Source organism: Amphiura filiformis, chromosome 18 (assembly GCF_039555335.1).
Source record: "Amphiura filiformis chromosome 18, Afil_fr2py, whole genome shotgun sequence".
In the NCBI taxonomy this organism is placed as follows: domain Eukaryota; kingdom Metazoa; phylum Echinodermata; class Ophiuroidea; order Amphilepidida; family Amphiuridae; genus Amphiura; species Amphiura filiformis.
Genome location: NC_092645.1, coordinates 66330114 through 66344674, shown reverse-complemented (window position 1 = coordinate 66344674; position 14561 = coordinate 66330114). Strand labels below are relative to the sequence as shown.

The following is a 14561-nucleotide window of genomic DNA, read 5'->3' as shown; positions in this document are numbered from 1 at the left end:
ATGCCAGTACTTTTTCCTGAAAAGTATTTGCTTTTCAGAGAAAAGAGAAAGGCATTTACTGAATGGCGTGTTATTAGATCATCGCTCCATTCGTGGAAAATAATGGAGCGGTAAAACAATAGCGCGACGTCATAGGTGTGTATTAAGGTGTCATAATGTACAGGATTAAATAGTGCTATCTATTGCAAAAACAAATTTACCCCATTATGGTTCAGTTTTGAAATTGTTTTTCCTAGTGTAAGGATACCTTTTTGGCGTAGTATACATTTGGGTGTATTGCTAATACATGTGGGTGTTTTTCTAATACATTTGGGTGTATTTTTAATACATTTGGGTGTATTCCTAATACATTTGGGTGTATTCCTAATACATTTGGGTGTATTCACAATACATTTGGGTGTATTCCTAATACATTTGGGTGTGTTCCTATAGGATCAGCATTGGAAATAGCTATTCCAAATGAAATCCATACACCCGTTATGGAAGACTTGACCTTACTCTTCCACACATGGAGTGTGAATTTTAAATGGGGTTACTTGAATCCGTGGCTCTATTTGAAATCTACATCCCTTGTGTGGGAGATTAAGGTTATGTCATGTTTCCATTGGAGGTGTATGGATTTCAACTGGAATAGCCCAATAAGCTGTTCAGTAAATGTTCAAGGGCCATTTGGGCCCCGTAGATTAAAATTCCACAGTCCTTCATCAATCTGAATGAGCATAAACTCAAATTAAAAAAACCAAAACCTTTCATATAGGCTATAAACAGTGCACTTCTTAATACATCAGACTCAGACATGAACAAAATAATGGTAATTGTACAATAAAGCCGGAAGCTATAATTTGTGAAAATGATGAATGTTGAGGTCCAAAATAAGAAGCTGACTTTGGTATCAAATTTTCTCAGGCCCTGTAGGTCCAATGAGTGGTGCCAATAGGCAGACCCTTATTTCTAATACTGTTTAGGCGCCAGAACCAAATTTGTGCAATCTTTGGATAGATAGTTGAAGCTGTTTCGAAGATTGTTATTAATGAACTATTAACTAATTAATCAGAATTAATGGTAAATTTGTATTGGGCAATATCATTACATCTAAGGTTTCATATATACTGCGCCAATAAAGTATCCTTACACTTGGAAAAATAATCACAATTCCCAAACTGAACAATATTGGGGTAAATTTGTTTTTTAATAGATGCACTATCTAATCCTGCACATCATGACACCACATTGAATCCGATGTGACTTCAAGAAGCAAAGTTACAAGCATTTGATTAGACGAGGGTCCAGTCTTAAAAGTGACAAACTAGCGTATTCAAAACTCCACAGACTAGACATCTGGTTTGAGTGTGGCGAATGGCTAATTTATGCATTTGGCTTTAATTTAAAACAAAAGGAACAAACGAAAACTGAAACAAAAGAACTGACAAATAAAATGAAAGTTATGAAAAGTACTGAGAAGTAAAAACTGAAATAAAAACTGCTTTAAATAACGCTTCATTGAAGAAACTGTGTTGTCTCTTTGTTGCGCTTGTTGGAATTTTTTTGCGCCTTGTATAGGCCAGTTTGTTACTTTTAAAACTGGACCTTCGTCTAAGCAAATGCTTGTAACTTTGCTTCTTGAAGTCACATTGGATTCAATGTGGTGTCATAATGTGCAGGATTAGATAGTGCATCTATTAAAAAAACAAATTTACCCCAATATTGTTCAGTTTTGAAATTGTGATTATTATTCCAAGTGTAAGGATATTTTATTGGCGCAGTATATATCAACTCAAGCATTGATGGTTGGTCGAAAGATAACTAACTTGGTTATATCAATCTTCTAATACTTTTACCCCTTAATTGTAAGAGGTACAGTACATGCAATATATAGTGCATTTCTGTGTATTTCTAATACATTTCGTGTATTTCCAATACATCTGGGTGTATTTCTAATACATTTGGGTGTATTTCTAATACATTTGGGTGTAGTCTTAATACATTTGGGTGTATTTCTAATACATTTGGGTGTATTTCTAATACGTTTGGGTGTACTTCTAATACGTTTGGGTGTACTTCTAATACAGTAGGATGTATTCCAAATACATTTGGGTGTATTCCTATACATGAAACAGGAACAATGTCAACTTTTTTTTCATTTATAAAAAATATGCATGTGTGTTGGAAGTTAATGTATATGTTGTTATAATAACAATGATTGAATTTTATACTATATTAAATTGAAGGGTGACTTGTTGACATTATAGAGTTATGGAGATTTAATAAATGTGTATCATTTAATTTGATATTTTTAAACCAATTTTAAATGAGACCAGAACAATACTGTGTATATAAAACTTAACATAAGGCCACAACAAAAAACACACCCTGTTTTACGGGCCGACACCGACCCAGATTTTACATTTTGGGAGAATTTCTTGAAAAGTCCATCCGCCCGTAAAACAGGGTGGTTTTTTTTTCATCGCCAATTATAGAAATTCCAATTGTTACATTGATAAAGAAAAGATATTTCACAAAATACAAGAAATATGTCCAGGATTTGATTTTAGCTTGTATTGGTTGAAATGGATCAAATCAAGTTGAAATCTACACAATTTACCCTCAAATGAGACTATTTTGTTTGGAATTCCAAAATCTATCTCACCTTTTCCACTTTTAATGGATGAAATTGGTTCGATCTGGAGTAATTCAAACTGTTGAACTTAGTTGGAGTTTGAAAATCGTCTTCAGTGTGTGTGTGGAATAGCCTATTTCACTGGTTCCTGATAACTTGACTTAAGTCGTGTTCACATTGTCGGACGTACGCCCGGCAGAACTTGGTCGGCGCAAGTTGCTAGGAGTAGCGGTAGGTGCTGCCAGGAGTAGGTGCAGTGTGAAAGATGGTCAGCGTAAGTTCCGCCAGGCGTACGTCCGACGATTTACTCCTGACAAAAGTCAGGAGTAGTGAGCTGGGTGTAACTTCCGCCAGGCGTAAGTTGCAATGTAAACGCAGATTACGCCTGGCACCCGGAGTAAGTTTGACCTTTTGTTGGTCAGAACTAAGAAATTACATATCGCGTGGTTGATAAAGGTCACAGAAACACCGGAAGTGGTAGCCAATGTTTACGCCGACCAGAAGTGAATACTTGGTGGAACTAGTCGGTGTAATGCTAAGAGTAGGCTAGGTGTGGACACGCGGTAGGAGTAAGGAAAATATTTGTGGAATTTTGATCTATTTTAGCGTAAGTTTACGCCGGGTGTAACTCAAAATGTGAACACGACTTTAAACATGGCTTTAATCAGGGTTAATATGAATCAAACCATGGTTAACATGGCTCTAACCAAGGTTAACATGCATGGTTAACATGTTCCTGTCTGGGCAATGGGAAGCGGTTAAAACCACTTCCCAATGCCCAAACACAAGCAGGAAGTAGCTATAGACTCAACATGATTGTAACATTTGAGTTTATAGCATTTTGCCAATGGGGTATTCCAGGTGAAATCCATACACCCCTATGGATGACAGTCCCTTAACGCCATATTGTAACATTTGCTGAGTGGGATGCCATCAATTATCAAAATTCTAATTTTTACACAATTATAATGATACGTTATCAAACTAACATACCCAGCAAAATTCAAGACAAATCCGAGATTTTGAATTAAACGCAGGACAGTACGTACATGGCCTGCGGGACAATCAACACACATCAAAGGACCGCGTCGTAGTATGACCGATGAAGTGACATGCATTGACGACATCGGCGCTGGTAGTAAATTCCAATTTTCTTTGCTTTACGTAAGTTGTTCAGCTTGGAATTAAAAGGGGACATATCTGACAGTAAAAGCTAACATTAGAAATACTAATCTATTTTTTATGGACATGTTACAACATGGCTTTAATCTCCCAAACAGGGAGTGTAAATTTCAAATGGGGTTACCTGAATCCTGAATGGGTGACTCTGTTTGAAACCCAGGGGGGCCACTGGTCATTGACCAGGGGGTATCATGCGTGGCCAAAGATTCAAGTAAAAAGGGTCTTTTTTCATGATCAGGCACTGTACTTACGTATCGTGAATAGGGTATCTAAAACAAGGAAATTTGAGAAAAAGGGTATACCTTGTACAATAAATCAGTGTTTAGGGTCCTTTGAGACAAATGTAGTATGTAATAAAGGTTAAAAATTATGAACTTTTGTGTTTTCCCAGTTATCATGAAGGGTTTTAGAGTCAAAATATGACTGATTTACTTGCTTCTAATGGGGGCAAAAATAATGTTAATATTTATATTTTAGGGTATGAAATTGCACATGTCATACTTGTTTAGGGGTGCATTTTCAGACCTCGTGAATACTTGCTTAGGGTGACATTTGAAACTTTATGGCCACGCATGATACCCCCTTGTCAATGACCAGTGGCCCCCCGGGGTTTGAAATCTACACCCCTTGTGTTGTGTGAGAGATTAAGGTCATGTCTGCCATTGGGGATGTATGGATTTCAACTCGAATAGAACAACATCATTAGTAGCCTTTGCCAGACTTTGTATTATCTTGTGTCATGTGTCCTGATGATCATTCCACAGAGAGTAAATTCCCTCTCACTATTTACCAGTGGTTCCCAACCCTGGTTTAAGTCATGTTAACCTTGGTTAGAGTCATGTTAACCATGGTTTAAATCATATTAACCTTGGAAAATGGGAAAATCAGAACCTACCCAGCAAAAACCAAACGTTTTAGAGAAAATGTTTAAATTTTGGGTTATATAAAGGGTATAAAACATTTTAATAACATTCAAAAACATTTTAAAAACTTATTTTGCAAAAATGTTTTCCCAAAATATTTTACAATAACGTTTTAAAAACGTCTTCATGACCTTTAATAACCCGAAATTTAAATGTTATGAAAACGTTTTGAATATTAAACGTTTATGAGAACATTTTTGTGTTTGCTGGGTAGCAGTTTAACAGGAAAAGTAAGATACATGTAATATTGGTACAGAGTGGGTAGTGATTGATCTTACTTGAAAGCGATAACACTGTATTCGCCACACTTAACATGACTTCAAGCAGGCCCCAACCAGGGTTAACAGGACTTAAACCACCAGGGTTAAAATGGCCTATCACCCGGTTAACATGGCTTATAAAAGGCTGTTAACTCCTGCTGTATAGACCACTTGACATCACTGTTTATCAACAAAGGCGAGGGACTCGTCTATCGATATGCTCGAATGAGCCGCTACACTGTTCAATGGCTTTCCTGTACTATATGAAATGTGGCGGGCGATTTAAAATGCACGTGCCCTTCGCAGACTACGATGCGTACGCATACTGCAGGGCAACGAACAATGGAAATTGCCATAATGCGCGCGCATACTGCCGGGCAATGACGTCACATGCCAAGTGGTCTATATCATTGTGAGTACCGTATACTTGGATGATTGCAATGTCCTTAAAATTTTATTTAGTTAAAAACCAATCATGCGGAAATCACATTGGTATGGACCCTTTGCATAGGTCGGCCATCTCAATAGAGGGTTAAAATGACCAGAACCAGGGTTAACATTACTTAAACCAGGGCTAACATTACTTGCAGTGATAAAGTGATTTAAACAGCATTTATGGCTGAAACCAGGGTTAACATTACTTAACCAGGGTTATCATGGCTCAAACCAGGGTTAACATGACTTAAACCAGGTTTATTGTTATTTATACCAGGGTTTACATGGCTCAAATCAGGGTTAATATGACTTAAACCAGAGTTATCATTACATAAACTACATTTGTTTAATGTACCCCAGGGGTAATAATAGAATTGTGTATAAATTTACAGTATAACAAAATATGTTTTGTATACATGTACAAAAATCTATATGAATATATGATCATGAACAAGGAAATAATTGTTAAAGTTTTGTGTTAAAATTAGCAACTATTTGATATTTTATTGATATAAAGTTATGTGCTAACGTTAATTTAAGGCGTTGTTCAACTTTCTGTTGTTTTGATGGCCTCTTGACTGGTACTATGAGAAGTTGCATAAAAGAAAAGAATTAAAATTGGGTTCAGTTAAATTCCCTGCTGTTAATTTGTCAGATGACTCACCCCACCCCACCACCCTGCCCCACCCCCACCACCCTGCCCCACCCCCACCACCCTGCCTCACCCACACCATGTATTATGTAATCCTATAGAGGTGTACAGACTGGGTGTTAAGCCATTTTAACCCTGGTGGTTTAAGTCACGTTAACCCTGGTTGGATACTGGTTTAACACTTGGCCCAACTATGAATAACTCAATTTAACATGACTTACACCAGGGTTAACATGGCTTTAGCCAGGGTTAATATTAATTAAACCATGGTTAACATGGCCTTAACCAAGTCATTTTGCAATACCGGAACCAAATTGACCCAAAAGGTGCATCTTCATTTGGCTGGGTTTTATACCACAATTGTCCTCATTTTAGCGCTAAAATTTCAAATTTCCGCACTCCTTTGTCCCCGGAAAAGTCATCTTAGTCAGCGGGACCTTTTGGAAATTTGGTCCCTCCCCATACCTCCCTCCCCCGACCTCGGTGGCCCCAGTACGCCCCTGCATGTCCCCACTCCCTCCCCTTCTGGCTATGTTGCAGAAAATACTGTTGTGATTTGGGACAAGACTTGGATATTTATAAAGCAACTCTAGCTGTAAACCAATGTTATTATTGAACCATTGGTAACAGTCTAGGAATTATAGTAGGCCAGTAAAAATCAGCCCCAAAATCTCCAAAGGTCAAAATAATTGCAACATGAATTCTATTTTCGGAAAATGTTGCTCTTAAGTCTCTATTTTAACAAACTCAAAGTCTACCAAAATCAACCTCTGCGAAAGATGTGTAAAGTTGACTTTTTCAAAATGGCAGCCAAAATGTCGTAAAAAAATAGACAATTGTGATTTCAATATTATATGAGTGTCCATGTGAGAATTGGGTGACATTTTGACCTATAAATGCTCTTATGCCCTAACCGTTTCATAAATATTTATTTGTCTGCATAGTTTTTGTTCAAAATTTCAAAATGGCCGCCAAATACGTTCATTATGGGTTGTGAATACAGACAGAGCAATCAACTTTTCAGCATAGAAGCTGAATCAGTATTAATATAGTACATGTTAGTTATGAAAATATTGCTCTTAAGTCTCTATTTCAACATATTCAAAGTCTACCAAAATCAACCTCTGCGAAAGATGTGTAAAATTGACTTTTTCAAAATGGCAGCCAAAATGTCGTAAAAAATAGACAGTTGTGATATCAATATTATATGAGTGTCCATGTGGGAATTGGGTGACATTTTGACCTACAAATGCTATTATGCCCTTACTGTTTCATAAATATTTATTTGTCTCATGTAGTTTTGTTCAAAATTTCAATATGGCCGCCAAATACGTTCATTATGAGTAGTGTGAATACAGACAGGGCAATCAACTTTTCACCATAGAAGCTGAATCAGTATTAAAATAGTACATGTAAGTTATGATCCACATGTGTATCGGATACTTTAGAGTAAATATTTGAATGGTAATTGGATGGCCGGTCCTAATTAACATTCAATAGAGCGTCGTCAAACATTTCTCCCACAAAGAGCTACAGGGTCGATTCTAAAGACCTATAAATCAGGGATGATTCGAAAAGGTGAATTAATTGTCAGCATTACTGCAATATGACTGTAACTTATTTTTACTGTTCCACTCGAATAATTCTGGGGGCGACGATATACTTCGCCAGGGTCCGGGTCTCTCGTATAGGCTTGAGGATCGCTGATGTTTGATTATGCGCTCTGATTATCAGGCAGGCGGCATCGGGTCAGTCCTCATCTCTCTTGTCTAATTGAGTGGCACCTCACTCAGTAGTATGCATGTATCGGCCCATCTTTCAGAGGTTAGATCGAACCATCAGAACCATTCGCTTCCGCCTTACTTCACCCGGGATTAAGGGCGGTAGGCCGGGACACCATGCAGGAGAGTTGGGAGGGCATATTCAGTATAATGCCTTCCCTCCCATTGTCATGATCCTTCTGGTTCTGCTGAAGGTAGCCAATTCGTGGAACTGATTACTCCTTTTAGCCGCTTTCTCTGGCCCAAGCAGTGGATTGTTCTCCCGCCTCCTGGATCTTCTCGTGGAGAACCAGTCAGTCGCCTATGCCGCGTAGATCTTCTCACAGTTCCGCCACGCCACCGGCACCAGGTACAGATGCAGGTGATTAACAAGCTCCACCTGACTGTTTCTGGCGTACTTCCGCCAGTCCGTCCAGACAGCGGGCCATTAATTTTCGGTTGCTGCGCTTGCTGAAAGGCAAGGCAACAGTCAACTAGACAGAATTACGATTCGCGACTTCGCCGATTCTACAAGTCACAGATTTCCTTACCACGGGGACCGTATGCCTCGTACCGCTTAAGCATACAATACATGCGGACCTCATTAAGAGCATGGTGACAGAAAGACCTCCAATTCGCTCCCTGGTTTCGGAATGGGACTTCATGTTGGTGTTGCAGTATCTACCCAAGGCCTTCGAACCCACGGAGGACCTCCCGTTGCAAGACTTGGCACTCAACACTGTGTTCTTGATGGCAGTGGCCTGCGGTCGACATTGTTCAGTTATGTACATGTTCTGTCTATAGACGAGCACCACCTACGCTTCACCACTGGGGTAGTCTCTATCCTTCACCGGGCTGGGTTCCTGGACAAGAACCAGACCATGCCCTGACCTTTACTCGTTACCCGATGTGCCTCCCTGATCTGGTTCTCATTGCGGGGTATATGCGATGAAACCGTCGCGCCCAGTCAGAGCTCTAAGAGGGTACATTGCACGTATCAAAGAGATCGTGGGAGGTAAGTAAAGTTGCTCAGCGTTTACCCCACTCAGAAGTGAGAGGGAGATACGCAAGCGCATAATACTTACCTCTCACGAACTGAGACTGACCCGCGTTTTAGGCGTTCCACACCTCAAGATTCATACGTAGAGGGTCACAAGAAACGCGCGTTGGTGGGGCGATATGTTGTTAGGGTATGGTGATACCGGGCATCCCCGTTCTTCTGGGGGTATCAAAACCTTTTTATGTGGTACAGAGGGTTTCTTGTGGTCCCAAACTATCAGTTTGTGTTTACAAGTGCTAATTATTTAATTCAATATTTAGGGATGGAATAATGACCGTTCCAGCTATTTTGGCGGCCATTTTGAAAACTTACAAGTGAGAAAAAGTGATTAATCTTATTTCAGACCCTCGAATAATGGCTTGAAACATACGAATCGTGTTACTATTACTAATAAGTGACAAAGTGAGTCTGTTTTCTATATTTTGTACACCATTTTAATCATTTTGGAGGCCATTTTGAAAAAAAAATCGATTTATCCATATTTCGCAGAGGTTGATTTTGGTAGACTTTTAGTATATGTGTACATACATATCAAAACGATGCACTTGTCGGCTGCAACATGTGCCTCATTTCACACAATAGATAGGAATAAATACCAGACTCATCTCAAGTGGAGGTCACTTCAAATCATCCCCAAGTGACATGGTTATGGATTGTTCTCTATATTAATAAAGCCATGTGACTTGGGGGTGATATCAAGTGAACCCCACTTGAAATGAGTCTGGTATTTATTCCCAGTTATTATGTGAAATGAGACACATGTAGCAGCTGACAAGTGCATCCTTTTGATATGGATGTACACATATTGATAAGGGCACCTAATAGAAATGTTTGCCGCAAAAAAATTCCATATTGCAATTTTTTTGACCTTTTCAGCTGATTTTACTGGCCTATAGATACAGACCGCTACACCCGCACACCACACTCTGTTATGTAATCCAGTCACCACCCGCTCCCTTCTAGTTATGTCATGTTGTCATGGTTGTGATTTGGATAAAGCTGTAAACCAATGTTATTATTGAACCATTGGTAACAGTCTAGGAATTATAGATACAGACTGCTACACCCGCACACCGCACTCTGTTATGTAATCCAGTCAACACCCGCTCCCTTCTAGTTATGTCATGTTGTCATGGTTGTGATTTGGATAAAGCAACTCTAGTGTAAACCAATGTTATTATTGCACCATTGGTAAACCAATCTAGGAATTATAGATGTTGTCAAGACAGACTTAGTGACGGCGCCACGGAGGAGGGAGGTCATGGAGGGCAAATGCCTCCCCAGTCAGAACTCTTGTCCCCCTGTTGGCCCCAGTAAAAACCAAAAATTACGAAAAATACCACTTTTTGCAGCAATTTTGCGCAAAATTTGTTGATTTTGTCCCCTGATATTCACCTTGCCCCCCATGCCCCCCCTGAACAAAATTCCTGGCGCCGCCACTGGACAGACTGCTACACCACACTCAGTTATGTAATCCAGTCACCACCTGCTCCTTTCTAGTTATGTCATGGAAAATACTGTTGTGATTTGGATAAAGCGACTCTTGTGTAAACCAATGTTATTTATTAGACCATGGTTAATCTGTGATCTAGGAATAGGATGTTGTCAAGTCAGTCCATAATCTGTGACAGATTTATAACACTCTGTGATACACTGACACATGAAGAAGTGATATGGCTGCCTTGTGAATTTTGCTCATCTTTGATCTAGGAATAGAATGTTGTCAAGTCGGTCCATAATCTGTGACAGATTTATAACACACTGTGATACACTGACACATGAAGAAGTGGTATGGCTGCCTTGTGAATTTTGCTCATCTTTGATCTAGGAATAGAATGTTGTCAAGTCGGTCCATAATCTGTGACGGATTTATAACACACTGTGATACACTGACACATGAAGAAGTGGTATGGCTGCCTTAAGAATTTTGCTCATCTTTGATCTAGGAATAGGATGTTGTCAAGTCGGTCCATAATCTGTGACAGATTTATAACACTCTGTGATACACTGACACATGAAGAAGTGATATGGCTGCCTTGTGAATTTTGCTCATCTTTGATCTAGGAATAGAATGTTGTCAAGTCGGTCCATAATCTGTGACGGATTTATAACACACTGTGATACACTGACACATGAAGAAGTGGTATGGCTGCCTTGTGAATTTTGCTCATCTTTGATCTAGGAATAGGATGTTGTCAAGTCGGTCCATAATCTGTGACAGATTTATAACACGCTGGGATACACTGACACATGAAGAAGTGATATGGCTGCCTTGTGAATTTTGCTCATCTTTGATCTAGGAATAGGATGTTGTCAAGTCGGTCCATAATCTGTGACATATTTATAACACGCTGGGATACACTGACACATGAAGAAGTGATATGGCTGCCTTGTGAATTTTGCTCATCTTTGATCTAGGAATAGGATGTTGTCAAGTCGGTCCATAATCTGTGACAGATTTATAACACACTATGATACACTGACACATGAAGAAGTGATATGGCTGCCTTGTGAATTTTGCTCATCTTTGATCTAGGAATAGGATGTTGTCAAGTCGGTCCATAATCTGTGACATATTTATAACACGCTGGGATACACTGACACATGAAGAAGTGATATGGCTGCCTTGTGAATTTTGCTCATCTTTGATCTAGGAATAGGATGTTGTCAAGTCGGTCCATAATCTGTGACAGATTTATAACACACTATGATACACTGACACATGAAGAAGTGATACGGCTGCCTTAAGAATTTTGCTCATCTTTGATCTAGGAATAGATTTGTTGTCAAGTCGGTCCATAATCTGTGACAGATTTATAACACACTGTGAAACACTGACACATGAAGAAGTGATATGGCTGCCTTGTGAATTTTGCTCATCTTTGATCTAGGAATAGGATGTTGTCAAGTCGGTCCATAATCTGTGACATATTTATAACACGCTGGGATACACTGACACATGAAGAAGTGATATGGCTGCCTTGTGAATTTTGCTCATCTTTGATCTAGGAATAGGATGTTGTCAAGTCGGTCCATAATCTGTAACAGATTTATAACACTCTGTGATACACTGACACATGAAGAAGTGATATGGCTGCCTTGTGAATTTTGCTCATCTTTGATCTAGGAATAGAATGTTGTCAAGTCGGTCCATAATCTGTAACAGATTTATAACACTCTGTGATACACTGACACATGAAGAAGTGATATGGCTGCCTTGTGAATTTTGCTCATCTTTGATCTAGGAATAGGATGTTGTCAAGTCGGTCCATAATCTGTGACAGATTTATAACACGCTGTGATACACTGACACATGAAGAAGTGATATGTCTGCCTTGTGAATTTTGCTCATCTTTGATCTAGGAATAGGATGTTGTCATGTCAGTCCATAATCTGTGACAGATTTATAACACACTGTGATACACTGACACATGAAGAAGTGATATGGCTGCCTTAAGAATTTTGCTCATCTGTGATCTAGGAATAGAATGCTGTCAAGTTGGTCCATAATCTGTGATATATTTATAACATGCGGTGATACACTGACACATGAAGATGTGATATGTCTGCCTTGTGAATTTTGCTCATCTGCGATCTACGAATATAATTGAAGACAGAGATAAATAGATTAGTTTGCGCCTGACATCATCTGTCAATCAAATTCGAGCATGGTTTGTTTACAAGTATCATGATGATGAGTGTATTCCAAATACATTTGGGCGTATTCCTGATACATTTGGGTGTAATACATTTGGGTGTATTCCTAATACATTTGAGTGTATTCTAGATTCAGATTCAGATTAAATTTATTTCCAATTCGTGGCCCGTAGGCCAAATTACATGAAATATTACATTTGCAATGTTTACATTAAAAGACATAAAAAAACATATAAAATATACATGAAAACACCATAAAATTACTCAAAGAAATTAATTGCACTTGTTGAGGCAAAATCTCACAGTCACACAGCTCACACACTCCTACATCTTCCCCACACACACCTTACATACACACACCCCTTACACACACACCCCACACACACCACAGATGCACTAAAGAATTTAATTTAATAAAACAGTAATTGATAAATAACATAACAAAATATTGCACATAAATATTCAATACAAAAAAAATTCAATACATCAAGATACAAATGCTGTCATAAAATCACAGTTAAACACACCAGCTGAATATGAACATGATGAGATGCACTAATTAAGTAGATGAGTGAGATAGGGTATTGAGCTGTTCCCATATCTTTTTGTTTTGGTTCTGGGGACATGATACTTATTGCACTGTCTAAGGGTCATATTGTGGGTCCTCATATTGTGCGGAAACCATTCTGAGTACCTATCAGATTCAACACATTTTTGAGCAAACTGTGTACAGAGATGTAGTCTTCTATCATTCAAAGTTTGGAGTTCCAACTGGTCAAGGGAATCTGTGTAGGATGAGTAATTAGCACCAAGGATAATGCGGCAAGCCCTCTTTTGGATGCGCTCTAATTGATGTGCCTGGTCGTTGGTAATACCAGGGCTACGACACTCAGCTCATTTGCATGGCAAAATTACCCGTCTCCTCCGCAGCCAATTTGGTTTCGCTCCATCGAAATCAAGCTGGTCACAGAGGAGACTACCCTCCTTTGTGTTTGTTCATTTGTGTATGGAGAGCCATTATTGGAGTCTATAATGACTTAGGCTACGCTCTCAGCTAGAGTCCGACGCTGTACTGTACTAGAAATACCTTTTCTGTTAAATCGCTATAGAGCCAACCGGGAACACGTATTCGTTTTGAAAATATAGCATTAAAATTAGTATCACCCTTGTGGCCCCCGTGCAGTGGAAAACCTTAATTCTTTCATTAAAAAGAAATGAAAATAAAAAACAACACGGGTCTACCTGTGCACCTATAAAATGGGCACAGCAATTTGTCTCAAATATGAGTGAATTTTAAGAAACATACGGGATATGATGAACATTGACCTGACGCCATGATAGCAGGATCTATTAGTCGTTTTATATACAATGTATATACCGTATTGTCATAATACCAATATTTGTCATAATATATAATGAGTAATATTTAGCAACGTAAATGTGCAGTTCATATGCACAAACGAATACTGATCTTTATGATATTCAGGTTCTTGTACATCGCATATAACATGTCACATAGGAGGTCATACGTGTTGACCTTCATCTATTGTATTTGTTCATCTGTGTATGGAGAGGATTAACGCCATTAAAACTCCATCAGTATTAGGGCGTAGTTCAGTGAACTCACCGGATTGCTATTCCAAGTACTTTGATAATACAGATAATATATATTAATGGGTCGAGGCGATTGCATTGAAAAACCTAATAAATTATTCATAACAGTTACGTAATCAATCGATAGTGCGGACACTTTTCATTTGCAAACCACCAAAATTCGTGATCTTTTAGCGTTGGAAAAGAAACCACGTGAATAGAGTGCCCTCTCAAGAATAGGTTCTCTGTGGTAATACTACCATGCCAGACAGGGGCTGCATATTCGCATGTTGGGCGATCATAACCAATATAAACAGAGACTAGGTCACCAGTTGGAACACCAAAGCGTTTGAGACGTGAGAGCATGTACAACCTTCGACTGCTTTTTGATACCATATTGCACTACAAATATTACTGTATCC

General features: G+C 38.8%; 1 long non-coding RNA gene across 1 annotated transcript; it reads left to right on the top strand.

Moving 5' to 3' along the window:
* Positions 1–2616: 2616 nt before the first annotated feature.
* Positions 2617–6050, top strand: LOC140138942 (uncharacterized). Its single transcript, XR_011857084.1, has 2 exons — positions 2617–2725; positions 3074–6050. It is a non-coding gene; the product is annotated as an uncharacterized lncRNA (long non-coding RNA).
* The last annotated feature ends 8511 nt before the right edge of the window (positions 6051–14561 follow it).